At 43.6% G+C, this 18,171-nt stretch overlaps 1 protein-coding gene across 11 annotated transcripts in view; it reads left to right on the top strand.

Annotated features, from left to right (window-relative positions):
• ADI1 (acireductone dioxygenase 1) overlaps nucleotides 1-18,171 on the top strand; it is an 847,802-nt gene that overhangs the window by 460,912 nt on the left and 368,719 nt on the right. Inside the window, exon 1 of one of the 11 annotated variants that reach the window (XM_050754076.1) lies at nucleotides 9,444-9,447. The exons of the other annotated variants lie outside the window; for them this stretch is intronic. The gene's annotated coding sequence lies outside the window, so the exon portion shown is untranslated. Of the gene's footprint in view, nucleotides 1-9,443; nucleotides 9,448-18,171 lie in introns of those variants that run through there. 11 annotated transcript variants of the gene reach the window in all.

The raw sequence follows: 18,171 nt of genomic DNA on the forward strand, positions 1-18,171 counted from the left end.
CCCAGACGGCTGGTGAAGCTCTGCTTCTGGGTGTGTCTATGAGGGTGTTTCCAGCAAGGGCTGCGCAGGTGCCTACAGACTAGAGGAGGAAGACCTGCCTTCAATGTGGGCAGCACTGTCCTGTGGACTGAGGGCCAAGGTTGGAGAAAGCAGGAGGAAAGTGGGAGTGCTCAGCCACTCCCTTCCCAAGCAGGATGTCTTTTCTCCTCCTGCCCTTGGACATCAGACTCCAGGTTCCTTGGTTTTGGACTCTGGGATTTGCACCAGCAGCTTCCTGGGGGGTCTCAGGGTTTGACCTCAGACTAGCGGCTGCACTGCCAGGCATCCCTAGTTCCGAGGCTTTTGGACTTGGACTGAGCCACACCACCAGCCTCCCTCCCTCCCCAGGAGCTGCACTAGGGAGCCAGGGACACAGCATTCAGGTGGTCTGTGGTGGGTATATTAGTCAGGGTTCTCTAAAGGGACAGAACTAATAGGATAGAGAGATATATAATGGGGAGTTTATTAAGGAGTATTAAACTCACACAATTACAAGGTCCCACAATAGGCCACCTGCAAGCTGAGGAGCTAGGAAGCCAGTCTGAATTCCAAAGCTGAAGAACTTGAAATCCAATGTTCCAGGGCAGGAAGCATCCAGCACAGGAGAAAGATGTAGGCTAGGAGGCTAAGCCAGTCTAGTCTTTTTACATTCTTCTGCCTGCATTTATCCTAGCCATGATGGCAGCTGATTAGATTGTGCCCACCGAGATTAAGGGTGGGTCTGCCTTTCCCAACCCATGGACTCAAATGTTAATCTCCTTTGGCAACACCCTCACAGACACACCCAAGATCAATACTTTGCATCCTTCAATCCAATCAAGTTGACAATATTAGCCATCACAAGTGAGACTTCACCTCTCTGATCATGTGAGCCAATCCCCTCTAACAATCCCCTCTAACGAATATACACATATCTCCTATTGATTCTGTCCCTCTAGAGAACCCTGGCTAGTATGTCCCAGTTCCTGCCCAGCTAGGAGTCAAAGCTCAGCAGGCTGGCCTTGGCTCCTCACCCTGGGATGGGCAGCGTGTCCTACTGAGGCCTCAGGATGAAACACCTGCTGAGGGAAGCAGGGCTTGTTTCCTTCCTCTGCCATCCAGACATGCCACCTTCCTGTTTATGAGGATGATGGAACAGACAGCCCTGCACACATATTGTGGCTGTAAAACATCAGATTTCCTGCAGGACCATGCCGATGATTAGCCTCAGCAAACTCTTGTCTTTTTGTTTACCTTTACAAGCGGAGCCTCCAGACAGACTCTTTACTCAAGGGGATGACATCTAAACAATAGCACCACTAGCTCCGGGTGCTGGGATTAGAGGGATTATTTTACATTTAAAATGTTATGCTTTCGGGAGGCCGAGACGGGCAGATCACGAGGTCAGGAGATGGAGACTATCCTGGCTAAGACGGTGAAACCCCGTCTCTACTAAAAAAAAAAAAAAAAAAAAAATTAGCCAGGTGCGGTGGTGAGCGCCTGTAGTCCCAGCACACGGGAGGCTGAGGCAGGAGAATGGCATGAACCCAAGAGGTGGAGCTTGCAGTGAGCCAAGATTGCGCCACTGCACTCCAACCTGGGCGACAGAGCAAGACTCCTTCTCAAAAAAAAAAAAAGAAAAAAAAAAGTTATGCTTTTGCAAATAATTTACACAATCAGCATGCATAATGAATGTGGTTGAATGAATGAATGAGAATGAATGAATGTTGCTTTTGTTACTTAACATTGAAATGTCTTCTGCCTAAGCCCCCCAGTTTGTGGTTTTGGAGCTATGTATATACACATATCTCCAATTGGGAAGGACATTGAAAAGGCACTAATATAGTTTCTCTTTCATTTTCTCTTTCAGTGGTGCCCGCTGTAAGACTAATCTAGTGCCTTTTCAAAATAAACTGCTTATGTGTCTGATTAAATTTTTTAACCAGATTAAAGTAAATGGTGAAATATGGTTCATTAGACTGCATACTCTGCTTAAGTCATTTAAGTTCCATGTTTGCATTCCAAAGATTTCCATTTTTAGGGCTCAGGGATGTGTCCCTTAAGATGTGCAATGGCACCTAATTCCTCAAAGGTACCCACCCACTTATGTCACCAGAACTTTGGGATCAGGGGAATTAAGTTCCAACTGTGTCCTGAGCTTTTTCAGCCATTGGAAAAGCAAATAAAATGTATCTGTAAGTGAGTTGAGGAATGTTTTATATGCTGAATGCTGAGATAAAACTGATAGGAATACAGCTCATCGTGTTGAAACAACTGAGAAAAACACGTTGAAAAGAAGTAAAACAATGTAAAATAGAGCTAGAACTCGCAAATGATAAGTAATTTATTTTCCTCTCACCCCATATTGGATCACAGAGGAGAGTGACGTCATTATTTTATTATTTATAACAACTGGGACTTAGCCATATGATAACTTGGCTGAAGTATCTGGATTTCAGACCTTTTTTTTTTCTTCTTTTATCATTAATCATTCCTCCAGCCAAACACTGAAGCTATGGAAATGCAGAGAGCCCAAACTCACAGCTGTTGTAAGTGTTGAAGACTGGCTGCCAAATATCATGCTTGCATGTGCACCGTTTGGGCCAAAGTTGGTGCAAACAGAGAACCCTGTGCAGTGCTAGCAGCAGAAGGGGTGTGAGAGGTCATCCGGTCCCACTGCTCATCTTCCTGGTGGCCAGAGGGCAGATGAGGTGGGTGAGGACCCATTTTGCAGTGAGGACATGAGCCTCCGTCCTGACTCTACCACCTCCTAAATGCACGACTTTGGGTGAGTAATACAAATGCTCCTGGTCTGTTTTCCCATTTGCCAAACCATCCTCCTCACCCTCACTCTCCTCCTCCTCATGATGATACCCCTTTCCGACAGGCGCACTGCAAAGACAGAGACGGTTTGTACGAAACATTCTGCAAACTGCATCATTTCATAGAGACCGGCTCAGCCAATGGGCTCCAGTCATTGGGGATTTTGTCACTGATGTTCAAAGACAGCACAAATCACTTGTCTCAAAAGGCCCGCCTCCCCATGCTGCCCCAGCGCGGTGCTGCCCAATACAGCAGCCGTTGGCCACGTGAACCTACTGAGCGCCAAACTGAGATATGCTGTAAATGGGAAATACACACTAGATTTGAAGGCTTACTACAAAAGGAAGAATGTCAAATATCTCATTCATATTTTTATATTGATTACACATGGAAATGGCAATATTTTGATAAATCGGGTTGAAGAAAATGTATCATTAAAGCCGATTGTACCTATTTTATTCCATTTCTTTTAATGTGGCTACTAGATTTGAAATTGTGTCTGTGCCCACACTCGCATCCTTCCGGATACCCAACCTCTCTGCCATGCTGCATTTTCTCTTTCAGTGGTGCCCGCTGTAAGACAGCAGGCCCGCTGGGACAAGGTGTGCGGTTGTACCAGGCAGTCAAACCCTTGGCCTCAGTCTTCCAGTTATTGGAATCTTGCCCAGAAGTAAGAACTCATCCAGCCACATCCTTTCTTGCCTTTTGTCCTTGAAACTTTTGTTGGCAATTTTTGGGCTTTCTGTGGAGGGTATCATTTAAAACAAGCATCCCAGAGATATTTAGAATCTTAGAACCGATGACAGAACTGAGTGTTACGAGTTGAATTGGGTGTCCCAAAAAGATGTTTTTAAGTTCTCACTTCTGTTATTGGTGCATGAGACCTTAATTGGAACAAAGGGTCTTTGCAGATGTAGTTAGTTAAGATGAGGTCAGATTGATTACGGGAGACCCTAAATCCAACAAACTGCTGTCCTTGGAAGGAGAGGAAACACCACACAGAGACAGACACAGCAAGAGTGGAGCTTGGAGAAACTGAAGAGACTGGCCAAGGAAGGCAGTGAATGGACAACCAGCACCAGCAGCTGGAAGAGGCAAGGACGCCTTCTGCCCAGAGTCCCAGAGGCAGCACGGCCCTGCCGACACCTCAGTTTGGGTGTTCTGGCCTTCAGATCTATGAAAAAATAAATTGCTACTGTCTGAAGGCACTCAGCCTGGGGTGCTTCATTCAGCAGCCCTGAGACATGAATACATCAGAACCGGGGACAGAACTCCACGTATAGTCCAGCATGCTCTCCCAGACAATGGAAAGAATTCACTTTGCAGATTCACACCCAAGTAACAGTGTTTCTAAAAAAAAAAAATACATATTGTATCAGCAATTGCAAAATGCCAAAAACAAAACATAAAGAAGACATTCTGTAGAGTTCCACTTATGAATATGTAATTGAGGGATAGAAAGCTGACCAGGGGCTCCCTGGGGCCAAGCGTAGAGCAAGGAACTAATGACAAGTGAACAGGAGGAACACCTGGGGCTGAGGAAAATGTCCTGCATTTTGACACTTCTGGCAGGTTCATGAGTACATACATTTTTCAAAATTCTTCAAATTACACTTTCAAATAAATATAGTTCATTGTCAGATAAGTTGATAAAAACCTAAACATGGTATTACAATAAACTTCGATATTATACTATAAATTTTAAATAAATGCTAAACCAACAGAATACTCAGTATCATGATTTGGCATTAACATAGGCACCGATAAGGTGTATAACTTCCACATGTTTAGCATCTAGAGCAGTGTCTATACTGAGCCATGAACACCATTATACCTTGAGTTGCAGTGCTCATGGCATAGCTTTAAATTATTTTCAATTTAAGGAAAGATTTTTATGCTGAAGATAATATGAAAGAAAGTGAAAAATTGTTAACAAAGAACATACTTTTAAAATCGCATTCAGGTTATAATTTTTTACAATAACATTTTTAATATATTCATAAGTACTTTTTCCACTGTTTAAATATTTCACATCATGTATTGTATAATTCTGGTAGGTCACTTAACATTTCATTTACACTTTCTGAACCTTTTTTCACAATTGATTTTTTAATCCATTTGAAGTAACAAGTGGAAATAAGCAAATAAATCACCAAGTGTATTCATTCATCTTTAAAGCTCGTGCCTAGATGGATCAGATTTAAGTCACGTTATAAAAAATGACAAAATACCAATACTTCATCTTTTAAAACTGCTAAAAATCAGAGGTTAATCGTAAATGTTCTCGGCTTATCAACAGACTAAGTAAATGATGCAAAAAAAATTTTAAATAAAATCAGATTTTGATGAAATTGTGGTTATCCAAGGGAGTTTTTCAAAGTGAGACACACACACCCAATTTCCCCTAGCTTTGCAACAAGGACACTGTCTGCCACTAGTATAAGATCTCAAGAAGATTCCTGCACCCTGTCAGCTAAACAGTGACCCCATCTACAGGACTTATCAGTTGACATGATGAGCCTTTGTTGTTGCCAATGCTCCTAGAAGAGCTATGGTACCTTTCAGGAATAAAAAGAAGGAAAAAAAAAAAAAAAAAGCTGTAAAAGGTCAGATAAGCATTGATAAAATCTCCCTGCACATTATCATAATCCAGGAATTTCAATAAGCACAGTTAGAAATACCTTAAAATTTTTTTTGAAAAAACAGAAAACATCTGGATGTAAAAGGATACATTTGACAAACGTAATGATCTACAATGAAATTATTTACATGCTTCTGTCTTTTCTTCCATACTACACAATTTCACCTTGCAACTGCTTAACCAATTAGAAATTGGGAGAAGGTGGGACTTAGATATTACTTGATAACTGATCGAATGACTGTTTGCTCCATAAATTGTCAAAATTATACATGCATTTCAATGTTTATGGAATTTCAACTACTCTATTGTTACACAAGCCCAATACTAAAGTAAAATGTGCATGTCAGCATTATATTACTATGGTCAGGTTTTTAAGAGAATTCACATAAGGCAGAATTCTTTTAAGTAAAATTATCTGTTAGTAGTATCATACTGGATATTTAAAATGCATTAATTTTTCAATGACCACGAAACCAATACCATTGAAACTTTCAAACCACCCCAGCCCCTAGAACACAGGGCATGGCTTGCCAGGGCCTAGTAGGTTTGCTTACCTAACTACACAAAACCAACCTAACCAGCTTTGGCTCTAATAAACAGAGCCTGTCATTAACACATAGGTTACCCTCCTTTACTTTGTGACTCACAGTTTTACTCAAATAAGCAAAACTCTGCCCAGAATTGTGTCGCTGCTGACGTTTATTTCACAGGACTTCTGAGTATAGCTATAGCTGCCCACCTATCGTCTTAAAAAATTCTCACTGCTAGCTGCAGTTCCTTCAGCATCTAAACAAAAGGAAATTCTTGGGCGAAACAAAGCTGATCTGATGGTTTTATCTTTATCCTGCGAAAACTGTGTGGCTCAACCTCAGAAGTGCAATTACCCTTCATCATGTTGACAGCCTGGCCATAAGGAATTCTCCAGGGTAATACCATCCACAGAGCTCTCCTGATTCTCACTGTGTCATTGCAGGATGCCGCTAATATCTTTTGAAATAAAAAACAAGATTACAAACGAAATGGTGACAGAACAGCTCATTGTTTCTGTGTTTGGAAGGGAGGAAGCTAAGCTGAGTCTTGATCACAGTTAACAACTGCGAAATGGGGGCTCCTCCTTTCCTCGTTAGCTCACCGTACCGGGAAAATACAAGGGAACTGTGATCATGTCAGAAACTGGTTGGAATGAAATATAATTGGGAAGAAATATGTGTTCTTACCCTATCTAGGGAAACTAACCTTCCTTTCTGAAAAGTCAGACAACAGAGGCTATTCTTGTGAGTAGGGTAGGAAAACAGGCTGGGGCCCTGATTAAAGTGCATTTAGAAGGAAGCTTGGTCTGTGGAGTGGCCGTCATAAGCAGACGGATCAGCCTGCTCTGCTTGTCTTGTGGAAGACCATTGCACACACATAACAGGGAGTGAACCCAGTTTCCATGTTTTAAATTACAAATGAGTGCAGTTTCCAAGACTTCACATTGCCTCCATGGTGCTGGTTAATTAGGAACACCTGGATCAGTCCACCTATAAATCACCCCATTTTTGAGGATTATGAAAACCACAGATTAATTCCAAATTTCCTCCTGATCATGAGCTCCAGCAGGAAGATTCTCATCTCTCTTCTTTACCCTGAATTAATGTGTACCCAGGAAATACAAACAGACTACAAAACAGAATATAGCTAGCTTTTGCCACAGAACTGAGATGTCGTCAGCAGAGACTCATTCAACAAATATTTATTGAATGCTAATGATGAGCTAGACATAGTTCCGGATGCTGAAGATACAACAGGGAACAAAACAGACCAACATTACTGCCCTCCGGGAGGTGATGGAAGGATGCTGTGTCTGAGAACAAGGATCCATCTATTAGGCCCGGGGTCCAGATCATATTAGAGATAGATTCCAAATTCAAAACTATGCATTGAGCACTTTCTGAATGCTTGGCACTAAGACAAAGACCGTTCCCGAAAAGCTTATTAAAGTCAATCGAATAGCCACTATTTACTGAGCTGCAACTATAAACTCTGCGAGGCACTTTGCAGTTTATCATTTAATAACAGGGTTACACAGGTTTTATTATCCCTGCTCAAACCTAGAGAGGTTAGTCAGCTTGCCAAAGTGGCCAGGAATGGCTGGACTAGAAGAAAAGAGCAAGTTCAGATCTTCTGTCAGAGTCTGTACTCTGTTCCCTCATTACCACTGCCTTCTACTACAGGGGTCCTCAAGCCCAGGCCAGAGACTGGGACCGGTTCCTCGCCTGTTAGGGCAAGTGAGTGAAGCTTCATCTGTATTTACAGCTACTCCCCATCCCTCCCATTACCCCCTGAGCTCTGCCTCCTGTCAGATCAGCCCAGGCATTACAGTCTCATAGCACAAACCCTACTGTGAACTGCACATGTGAGGGATCTAGGTTGCGCACTCCTTATGAGAATCTAATGCCTGATGATCTGTCACCGTCTCTGACACCTTCAGATGGGACCTTGTAGTTGCAGGAGAATAAGCTCAGGGCTCCCACTGATTCTGCATTATGGTGAGTTATAAAATTAATTCATTATATATCACAATGTAATAATAATAGAAATAAAGCACACAATAAATGGAATGTGCCCGAATCTCCCTGAAACCATTCCCATCCCCCACCGTCCATGGAAAAATTTTCTTCCACAAAACCAGTCCCTGGTGCCAAAAAGGTTGAGGAGGGCCAACTGTTCTGTGTAAAGAGTGGGGGCGCTTTACCTATGCGAGCCCATAGAAATACAGTCGACACTGAACAACTTGGAGGTTAGAGGAACTGACCTCCTACACACTCAAAAATCCACGTAAATTATTGACTCCCCAAAAACTTAACTACTTACGCCCACTGTTGACTAGAAGCCTTATAGAAAACATAAACAGCTGATTAACACATGTTTTTAGATATGTATTATATACTGTATTCTTACAATAAAGTCAGCTAGAGAAAAGAAAATGTTATTAAGAAAATGATAAGGAAAAGAAAGCACATTTAGAGTTCTGTCCTGTCATTATTGATCCTGTAAGTTTATGTCTCCTGCTTAGAAGATGAATTGTCTTTATGAAATGCTAGGCAACTGGAGCTACAGACCTCAAGCAATTCAACGTTTTCTAATAATGTCATGACGTTTCTGCTTCTTGGGACCAATTCCAGCATCACTAGAGGTACTTCCTATGGGTCCCACAGGGTTACACAACGTGTTTGATATTGCATGAAGCACGAAGAAAAATATGCAAGATCTGCCAGGATCACTTCTTACTGCAGTGAGAAACTTACTGGAGACAGACTTCTCACACAGAGATGGTGCGTGTCACATGGTGTTTGCAGCGAATGCTCCCATCAGCGCAACAGCAACAGAATTACAAAATTACTGTGGCATGCACTACAATTAATTTTATGCAGTTTTGATTTAATTTTACATCTTTATGTTTGTGACATTTTTCTCAACTGTGAATGGCATGCTGTATGGTCTGTGTTTCTATGTGTAAGTTTTGAGATATTTTAACTTTTTATAATAGATTTGTACATATTTTACGGTAGTAAATGACAAAATAGACCAGTATCTACATATATTTTATGCATTCATGACATCTCTAACTTTTTCTTAATTTTTTCAATATTTCTAGGCTATGCAGTTTGTCTATAAGTTTTTCTAAATTGTCACAATCTCCAAAAAACGTTCCATTACATTTATAGGAAAAAAATGCACATATATGTGGATCCACGCAGTTCAAAGCTGTGTGGTTCAAGGGTCAACCGGATACCCAAATTAGGAGTTTAAATCAAGGTCAGGAGAGCAAAAATGTAAAACTGAAAAAGTGTTTTCAGTTGTCAGAGCTGAGAGAAGAAAGGGTACGTGCTTGAGGAGTTGAGGGGGGTTATGTGTGAAGAGCTGAAGAATGAAGAACAGGAGCTCAGACTCACAGGCAGGTGAGTCACAGTGGCTAGGGGGGGGGTCAGGAAAGCACTCAGGCTGACGTCATACACAAAGCAAGAGCCCAGATGTCATGTGGGGCAACAGGCATGCCGAGGTCCTGTGAGCAAAGTTCATAAAAGGAAAGGTGATTTAAACATATATGAGATAAACATTCTTCTTTCTACAGGGCATTTCTTTTTTTTTTTTTTTTTTTTTTTGAGACGGAGTCTTGCTCTGTAGCCCGAGCTGGAGTGCAGTGGCCGGATCTCAGCTCACTGCAAGCTCCGCCTCCCGGGTTCCCGCCATTCTCCTGCCTCAGCCTCCTGAGTAGCTGGGACTACAGGCGCCCGCCACCTCGCCTGGCTAGTTTTCTGTATTTTTTAGTACAGACGGGGTTTCACCGTGTTAGCCAGGATGGTCTCGATCTCCTGACCTCGTGATCCACCCGTCTCGGCCTCCCAAAGTGCTGGGATTACAGGCTTGAGCCACCGCGCCCGGCCCCTCTACAGGGCATTTCAGAAGACAAGTCTATTAACATTTGAAAAGTGTTCAATGGCGTAGAAGGGATACAAGTCCCTGCAGCACAGCTTATAATTATGCCAAAAGGCAAAGGTGCTAGTGTCTCTCTTGAAAGCCAAGCGACATGCAAGTGACCCTTGTATTATTACACCCACATTCAGACGACGGCATCATCGTTCTCCAGGACAGCCTCACCAAACACCCTCCAGACCCACCATCCCCACCGGGTGCTGAATTCACGTTCCCATTCTTACAACTACTTTCAAACCTGGAACGGCATCTCCTCCTTCAAATCCAGCTCTCGATAATATAGTTATAATTTTGTCTGATATTCCGGCATTTTTTTAATTCACAAGTTTGAGATAACGGGCCATTCCTCAATATTCAGTTACTCAGCTAAGTAGCCACAATATTAAACATAGAAGAACTTCAATAGTTGAGATTGTGAAGCCAAATTACTGATTTTATAAAATTCAGATTTTTAAAGTTTATGTTTTAGTCTTGCCTTCCCCCCCCCCCCCCGCCCCTTGTTGCCCAGGCTGAAGTGCAATAGTGCAATCTCAGCTCATTGCAACCTCTGCCTCCCAGGTTCAAGCAATTCTCCTGCCTCAGCCTCCCAAGTAGCTGGGATTACAGGCAGGTGCCACCATGCCCAGTTAATTTTGTATTTTTCAGTAGAGACAAGGTTTCTCCACGTTAGTCAGGCTGTTCTTGAACTCCCAACCTCAGGGGATCCGCCTGCCTTGGCCTCCCAAAGTGCTGGGATTACAGTGTGAGCCAAGGCACCTGGCCTAGTCTTGTTATCTTAATATGTAAAATGTTTTCAAAGTACTTACACTTTTAAATAAGTATAGCTCACTTTAGTCACCAGGTGTTTTACATATTAAAAACGTGTAAATTGAGCCACTTTGAAATGTTAATGGCCTTTTCTGAAATACCCTATAGAAAAAAGAATGTTTATTCCGTAGCCCTTTTTCATCCCTTTCCTTTTATGAACTTTGCTCACAGCAAATGCAGCAGATGTGATCTCAAAGGACAAATACATCTGAGCAGGTTTGCATTCCTGCTGCTCCCTCCCGGGCACCAACACAGAGCAGGCTCCACGAAATGGCTGATCAGGTCACGCAGCAGAGCGCCCGCCCCACATGCCCGGCTCTGCCACCCTAGTAGGAGGCCTCTGGAAAAGGCTACCTGGAGGACAGAGGCAGGTGGGAAGGGGCCAAGCATCAGATCTGAAAGAAATTTTTGCCCCAGAGTCCAAAGCACTTGCCAAGCTGTCCTCTCATAAGTAGGATCCACCTTTCAGAATTCGGGGGTCCTAGTAAACCTGGACACAGGGTGGGGGTTTGTGCACAGGAAGGGCCAAAGTGAAGCCACATCCCCTGACTGGGACAGGCGTGGTGAGCCCTGGTATCCGGGGACTCCCAATCCAACAACACACACTGAAGGGGAAGGCAGGCTGTCGCGTGTTTGGAGCCATGACTTTCATTTTCTACATGTAGCCACTGTTAGGTTGAGCCTAAAGCTACCACTTTACATATTTTAAACTCAGCCTAAGGGACTTTCCATGCTTGAACTGTCACCTAGCTGGATGTGTAAGCAGACTGTGACCTACTCTTGTGCCCATCACCGAGTTTTGGCAAATCCTAGGCAGCTGACCAGTCAAACCATGTTCTAATAAGGCAAACCCTGAGCTGGAACCAATCCAGCTGTTTCTGACCTCACTTCCATTTTTACCTCACTATCCTTTTTCTGTCCATAAATCTTCCACCATGAGGCAGGAGCCCCTCTGAACCTATCCTGGTTTGGGTGGCTGCCAGATTCACATATCATTCTTGTCTGGGTTTTCCTTTTAACACCATGCTAGAATTCAAAAGGATTTTTTCAAATCATGCTGTAGGAATCCCTCTTATTTCCTCAACACTCACAGAGTTTCTGCAATTCTGTTGCTGGCCCTAAACGGCCACCTGGCACAGCAGCACAGCAGCACAGCAGCGAACAGGGATGGGGCCAGGCCTGGGCTTTCCAGCTGGACCTCAACGGGATCCAGGTCAGGTCCCTGCCCCAGGATGAACGCTGTGTGCCCGAAACTACTGGACCACTGGTCCCTTGCCCAGCAATCCTTTGAGAGAACAGGTGTGAGACAGGAATGTTGGGTGCTCATAGGAGACACAGGAAAATATCAAGCAGCGATTTCTCACAACAGCAAGAAATGAGAGCTGTTAAATCACCTTCCAGTACAAGGGTGAGCCTGGGCTGATGGGATCCTAACAAACAGGAAGGCGTTAAGCCGCTGAAATGGGCTGAGTCCAACATGGCATTGGGTTTGACCCATGTCCTACCCCACACCTAATTATATGCTCATTACCATCCTAGATCACACACCCTCCAGCACCCAGAGAGATTGGAGCATGGCATATTTAGTTTGGAAATGAGTGACACCTGAATTCTAAGAAATCTTTGCCTTTTTCCTAGAAGACCTCGTGATTATTCCACTCCCTAATTAAAAGATCCCATAAAACTCGAAACCCAATCTCCCTAGTGCACGACTCACTCTCCCCAGCTGGCCTGCACTTCACTCTCAAGTGTGTGTTTCACTTTGCAATAAAAGCTTCTTGCCTTTGGCCTCATTCTGACTCGTCCCTGAATTCTTTCTCCTGACAGTGTCAAGAATGTAGACACTGGCTGGGGCTAGGGTCTCACTAACATCTGGAGACCCTCCTGAGCCTTCTGGAAACAGATGAAGTCAACGGAGCCAGAGCCCCCATGACACCAGAAGAGGCCTGGGCGCTGCCTCTTGCACTAAGGATGCATTGCTCATCCCTATGCAATGTCTTCTTCTAAGGAAATGGCAAGGCTCCCTAGATCCCACCTTAGTCTCTGATGTCCCAATGCGTTCTTCCTGCCCACTGCATAGACAAAAGCAATTCACTGGGACTGCATCATTGCAGTAGAGGAAGAATTGAATTGACAGGAGGCTGGGCCACATGGGAGAACTGAGTTAACACTCGAATCAGTCTCCCTGAAGGCTCAGAGCTTGGAATTTGTATGGACAACTTTGTGGGCAGCAGGGCTAAGGAATGGGTGCTGCTGATTGATTGGGGATGAAATCATCAGGGTGTGAAAAATGGTCCACACCCCCATGCACTCATTACACCTCTGGATGGGGCTACAGGATCAGCTGAGTCATGAATCACAAGTTTAGGTGGAATCAGTCTGAAAGCTCCAAACACCAACCTTAGTTTCTATGATAGTGATGTCATCTATAGGAGCAACTGAGAAAGTCACAAATCTTGTGACCTCTGGCCACATGACCCCTGAGCAGTAAGGGATTATAGAAATTATGCCTACATCTTAGCAGAGTCCAGGCCCCTCTCATAATCCTTACTTTGTGGCCTTTTATTGGTTTTACAAAGGCGATTTATTTTTGGGAAGGGCTATTATTATCCTTGCTTTAAGGTTAAACTAGAAACTAAATTCCTCCCAAAGTTAGTTTGGCCTACACCCAGGAATGACCAAGGATAGCTTAGAGGTCAGAAGCAAGATGGAGTCAATCATGTCAGCTTTTTCTTGCTGTCATAATTTTGCAAAGGTGGTTTCATGTCTGGCATATATAGCAAGGGTTGTTTAGTACAACAAGGTCTTTGGCTAAGGTAGATTTACTAATCTGTTGAAGAATCTTAGGAAAAAGACAGCCTCTTTTTCAGATGAGTAAACTGAGGCTCAGAGACTCCAAGCTGGTTGATGAAGGTCATGCAGCCAGGCACAGAGCCAGACCTGAAACCACGTCCTCTGACTCCAGGTCACTCCTTCCCGCCCTGCTGCACTACAGCTAGATCAAGAGTGGAGTGTCCACAGTCTTCCCCTCGCTACAGCCCCAAACTCATCTTCTCCCAACAGGCACAGCCATGAGCAATGACACTCACGGACTTCAGGAAGACCAACCCAAGGCCTCTGTCCTACTTGAATTGGGGGACAAGGGGCTGGTGGGTGTCCAAAGGTGAGAACTGATGTTGTTGGATAATATGTTAGTTTCAGGTGCCCATGGCACTGTGACCTCATGCAAATCATAAACACAAGCAAAACCTCTGCATATTCGATTTTGTCTCTAGCTGGACTAATGTAACCTCTGTCAGCACAAAAACTCAGTTCACTTCATAAGACATGAGCAGTTCAGTACAGTGCCTCACTGAACATTAGAAATGCAGGAAACAATTGAAGGGTAAAAGGGTAAAAGAGGCAAACAGACACAAATGGCATGCTTCATACCACTACTGGCATTTTGTCAGAACGTGAATGGTTTCAAAATCTCTTCCATTCATACAAGTGGACATGTACAGAGAGCAGCTCAGCCTAGGCTTACATTAAATTCGACTTCTATCTTGGTCTTTCTGATCTAACATTTCTAAACATCCAGAATGATTAACTATTTTTATTTTGTGGCGAGTTTCTGGAATACAAGCAACGAAGACAAAAGGCTCGTTTACCCTTGCAAAGGAAACCTTTCTGGCTTTTTGCTCACTGCAATGTAATGTAGCAGTCACGGAAATATTACATGCAGCTTGCCAGAGCAGCCCGGAATCACAGCTAGCAATGCTTCAATGAGCCAGGCAGAGTCATAATTCCAAATTCCATTTAGGGAAATCACTGGGAGCTGTTCTGTTATTTTCTCTGGAAACCCAATATTCTTGCCCTCTCTAGAGCTGCCTGCAATTACCTCACTAAGGTGAAAAAGGCTGAACTGGAACAGAAGGACTGACCAGCTCTTGTTATTCAGCACTGGTGAAGATCTATACAGCAAGCCCTTTCTGAGAAGTTTCTCAAGAGATGTTAGCCAGCCAACCAGAGGGCAGCGCCTCCTCCTCCCTTCAATTTATTGTATATTGACAATCCATGCCAGGCGCGGTCACACGGCAGATTAAAACTCCGAATAGCAATCTGTGGTGCTAAGCCAGATGCAGAGGAAAAGGTCATTTAAAATTAGAGTTAACTCACATTCTTGCGAGAGACGGGGGTCGGGGCAGGCCCCGCAGAGAACAAGCACCAGGAAAATAGCTGTATCCCAGCGCACAGAGAGCCTGAGTCCCACGGGTCAGCAGAGCACTGGCAGCTGCTCTGCTGCGTAGGCCCAGGGAAGCAGGACCCACACCTCTGCGCCTTATCCTCCAAACAAAGGCAGCGCACCTGAGTGCCCTGAAGATGGGAGTTCTGCGTCTGCCACGTGGGAGACTGGAGCCAGGCCCCGAGCTGCACGGGGTTCAGGCCGCTCACCTGCCACACACCCCCTTGTAGAGCCTGAAGCCAAGCTCCTGCTGGGGCTTGTTCAGGTTATTAATTAGCATTGCATTAGCAACGGCTGTGCATGTGGGCGGAGGGCGACTCTGTAATACTCTGTAATATAAGCAATTCATACGACGCTTCAATCTCTCTGTGTATGTCTAAATTCACTATGAGGGAATTATAACACAGATTCTAGGTATAGCATTTGTAAAGTATGATAATGATTCTTTATAACCAAAACTAGATACACATTAAACAGTAGCATTAGGAAATGCTTTCATTTTTATAAAGGTATTTCATTAAATTTTGTAAAAATTAACTTTCAAATTTTAGTTTATTGGAATAATTTGGATTTTTGAATACTCATTAAATTTTGCCTTTTAATTTTAATTATTTTAAAAGAAAAATAGTGCTATTAAAAAACATGAAAAATAACCTTAATTTTTTAACCTTATCTAAATTTATATTTTATTGGTAAAATGTTCAAATTTCCTATTATGAATGTAACTACATTTTCCTTTCTAATGCTTAAGATTAGGGTTTGGTTGGCTTTCCCTGCGAAGGGCCTGCTTCACATCTGAAGAATGGATGAAAAGTGGTATTTTGCTAGAAACAGAAATTATAAAAATGTGGCTTAAAGAAAAAATGGAAATAGTAACAGAAAATATGCAGAGAGCAGCCTGTTTAGCTTCTTTAAAACTGAAAATAGTAAAGATGAATAGACTTTTGTCAAGCATGACCCATACAAAATTTGAGAACACGGCTTTACAAGTTAAATATGAGCAAGAAAATTATTCTAATCAAATCCACAATTTGAATTATTTCATGTTTCCAACTTCAGTCATAAAACATATACTTTTACATGTATTTTTATTTGGTTTTTATGAACAAATACTGATTATGGACAAATGTTAAGAATTTTTGTTGTAGTCATTAATAGGTTGGTTTATAACTTTTAAAGATTAAAAAATATATAGTGTGTGAGTCTCCATCTGTACCCCTATCCCAGGCCCTGCAATGTCGATGGCAGGCCTGTAATAAACTGCAGCAGAGGCTGTTTTCTCTATGAACACAGATGAAATCTGCACACTCACATCAGATTTTTCTTCCTTAAAGACGGTTTTTGATCATAGAAATCCCAGATTCAGAAGGTTTCTTTTTTTTTTTTTTGAGGCGGAGTTTCACTCTTGTTGCCCAGGCTGGAGTGCAATGGCACAATCTCGGCTCACCGCAACCTCCGCCTCCCAGGTTCAAGCGATTCTCCTGCCTCAGCCTCCCTAGTAGCTGGGATTATAGTCATGTGCCACCAGGCCCAGCTAATTTTGTATTTTTAGTAGAGACGGGGTTTCTCCATGTTGGTCAGGCTGGTCTCGAACTCCCGACCTCAGGTGATCCACCCGCCTCGGCCTCCCAAAGTGCTGGGATTATAAGCGTGAGCCACTGTGCCCGGCCTAGAAGGTTTCTATATATCCCCATTGTCTCTAGTTCAAATTCCTCAGACTGACAAGCAACAATGTCCAGTTTTCTCCAGAACCTACTTTTCCTTCCTTACTTCTTGACATTCTCTACCCAAATTTTCTACTCCAGTAGACTGGCCTTCCCCAGGGCCTCCTGCCCAGGCATTGCACAGCCACGCCCATCTGCAATGGCTATTCCCGCCCACTCCACCCATTTCAACTCTCAGCCCAAGGCCGCCTCCTTGGTGACACCTTCCCAACTGCCCATGCATATGGGAGACTTCTCTCAATCCTGTGGCACGTGTTCTCTGTACCCCTCGGAGGTAGGTTGCTCTGCAGTTATGTTACCCATGAATAATGTCTTACTTGCCCAAGCAGATTATTTTCTTAGATTATAACCTGACATTTTTTTGAGGCACTGATACGTGCCAAGTACTGTAAGGAACTTACATTCACTATGAAAGCAAATTCACTGAACTGAATTGACAACTGTCATGGTTAAGTTTAGGTGTCAGCTTGACTGGATTAAGGGATACCCAGATAGCTGGTAAAGCAGTGGTCCCCAACCTTTTTGGCACCAGGGACCAGTGTGTGGAAGACAATTTTTCCAGGGACAAATTAGGGGGATAGTTTCAGGACTAAACTGTTCCAACTCAGACGGTCAGGCATTCATTAAATTCTCATGAGGAGCATGCAACCCAGACCCCTCACATGTGCAGTTCACAACAGGATTCGTGCTCCTGTGAGAATCGAATGCTGCTGCTGATGTGACAGGCCACAGAGCTCAGAGGGGAATGTCCATGCACCTGCTGCTCACCTGCTGCTGTGCCTAACTAGCCATGGACCAGTTCCCAGTTCCTACGTGGCCAGGGACCAGTACCACTCTGTGGCTAGAGGGATGAGGACCCCTGCGGCAAAGCATTATTTCTTGGTGTGTCTGTGAAGGTGTGTCCAGTGGACATTAGTGTGTGAGACTGAATGGACTAGGTGGGGAAGATCACCTTCACCCAGTATGGGAGGGCACCATGCAGTCAGCTGAGGCCCAGATAGAACACAAAGGCAGAGGAAAGAGAATGTGCTCACTTCTCACTTTTGGAGCTGAGACACTCTTCTTCTCCTGCTCTTGGAAATCAGAACTCCAGGCTCTTCAGCACTGGGACTTAGGAACTGACACCAGTGGCATCCTCAGGCCTTCAGCCTTGGACTGAGATTACACCATAGATTGTCCTGGTTCCAAGGCCTTCAGACTTGGACTCAGCGACACTACCAGCTTCCCTGGTTCTCCAGCTGGCAAAAGGCCTGTCGTGGGACTTCTCAGCCTCCATAATCATGTGAGTCAATCCCCCTAATAAAGCTCATATATAGATATCTATATCTATAGATATCTATAGATATACACACCTATATATATAAACCTATCTCTCTCTCTCTGAGACAGACACATGCCAAGTACTGTATCTATACATATTCCTCTATAAATCTATATAGGTTGCATATATGCAACCT

Source organism: Macaca thibetana, chromosome 13, assembly GCF_024542745.1.
Source record: "Macaca thibetana thibetana isolate TM-01 chromosome 13, ASM2454274v1, whole genome shotgun sequence".
Taxonomy (NCBI): domain Eukaryota; kingdom Metazoa; phylum Chordata; class Mammalia; order Primates; family Cercopithecidae; genus Macaca; species Macaca thibetana.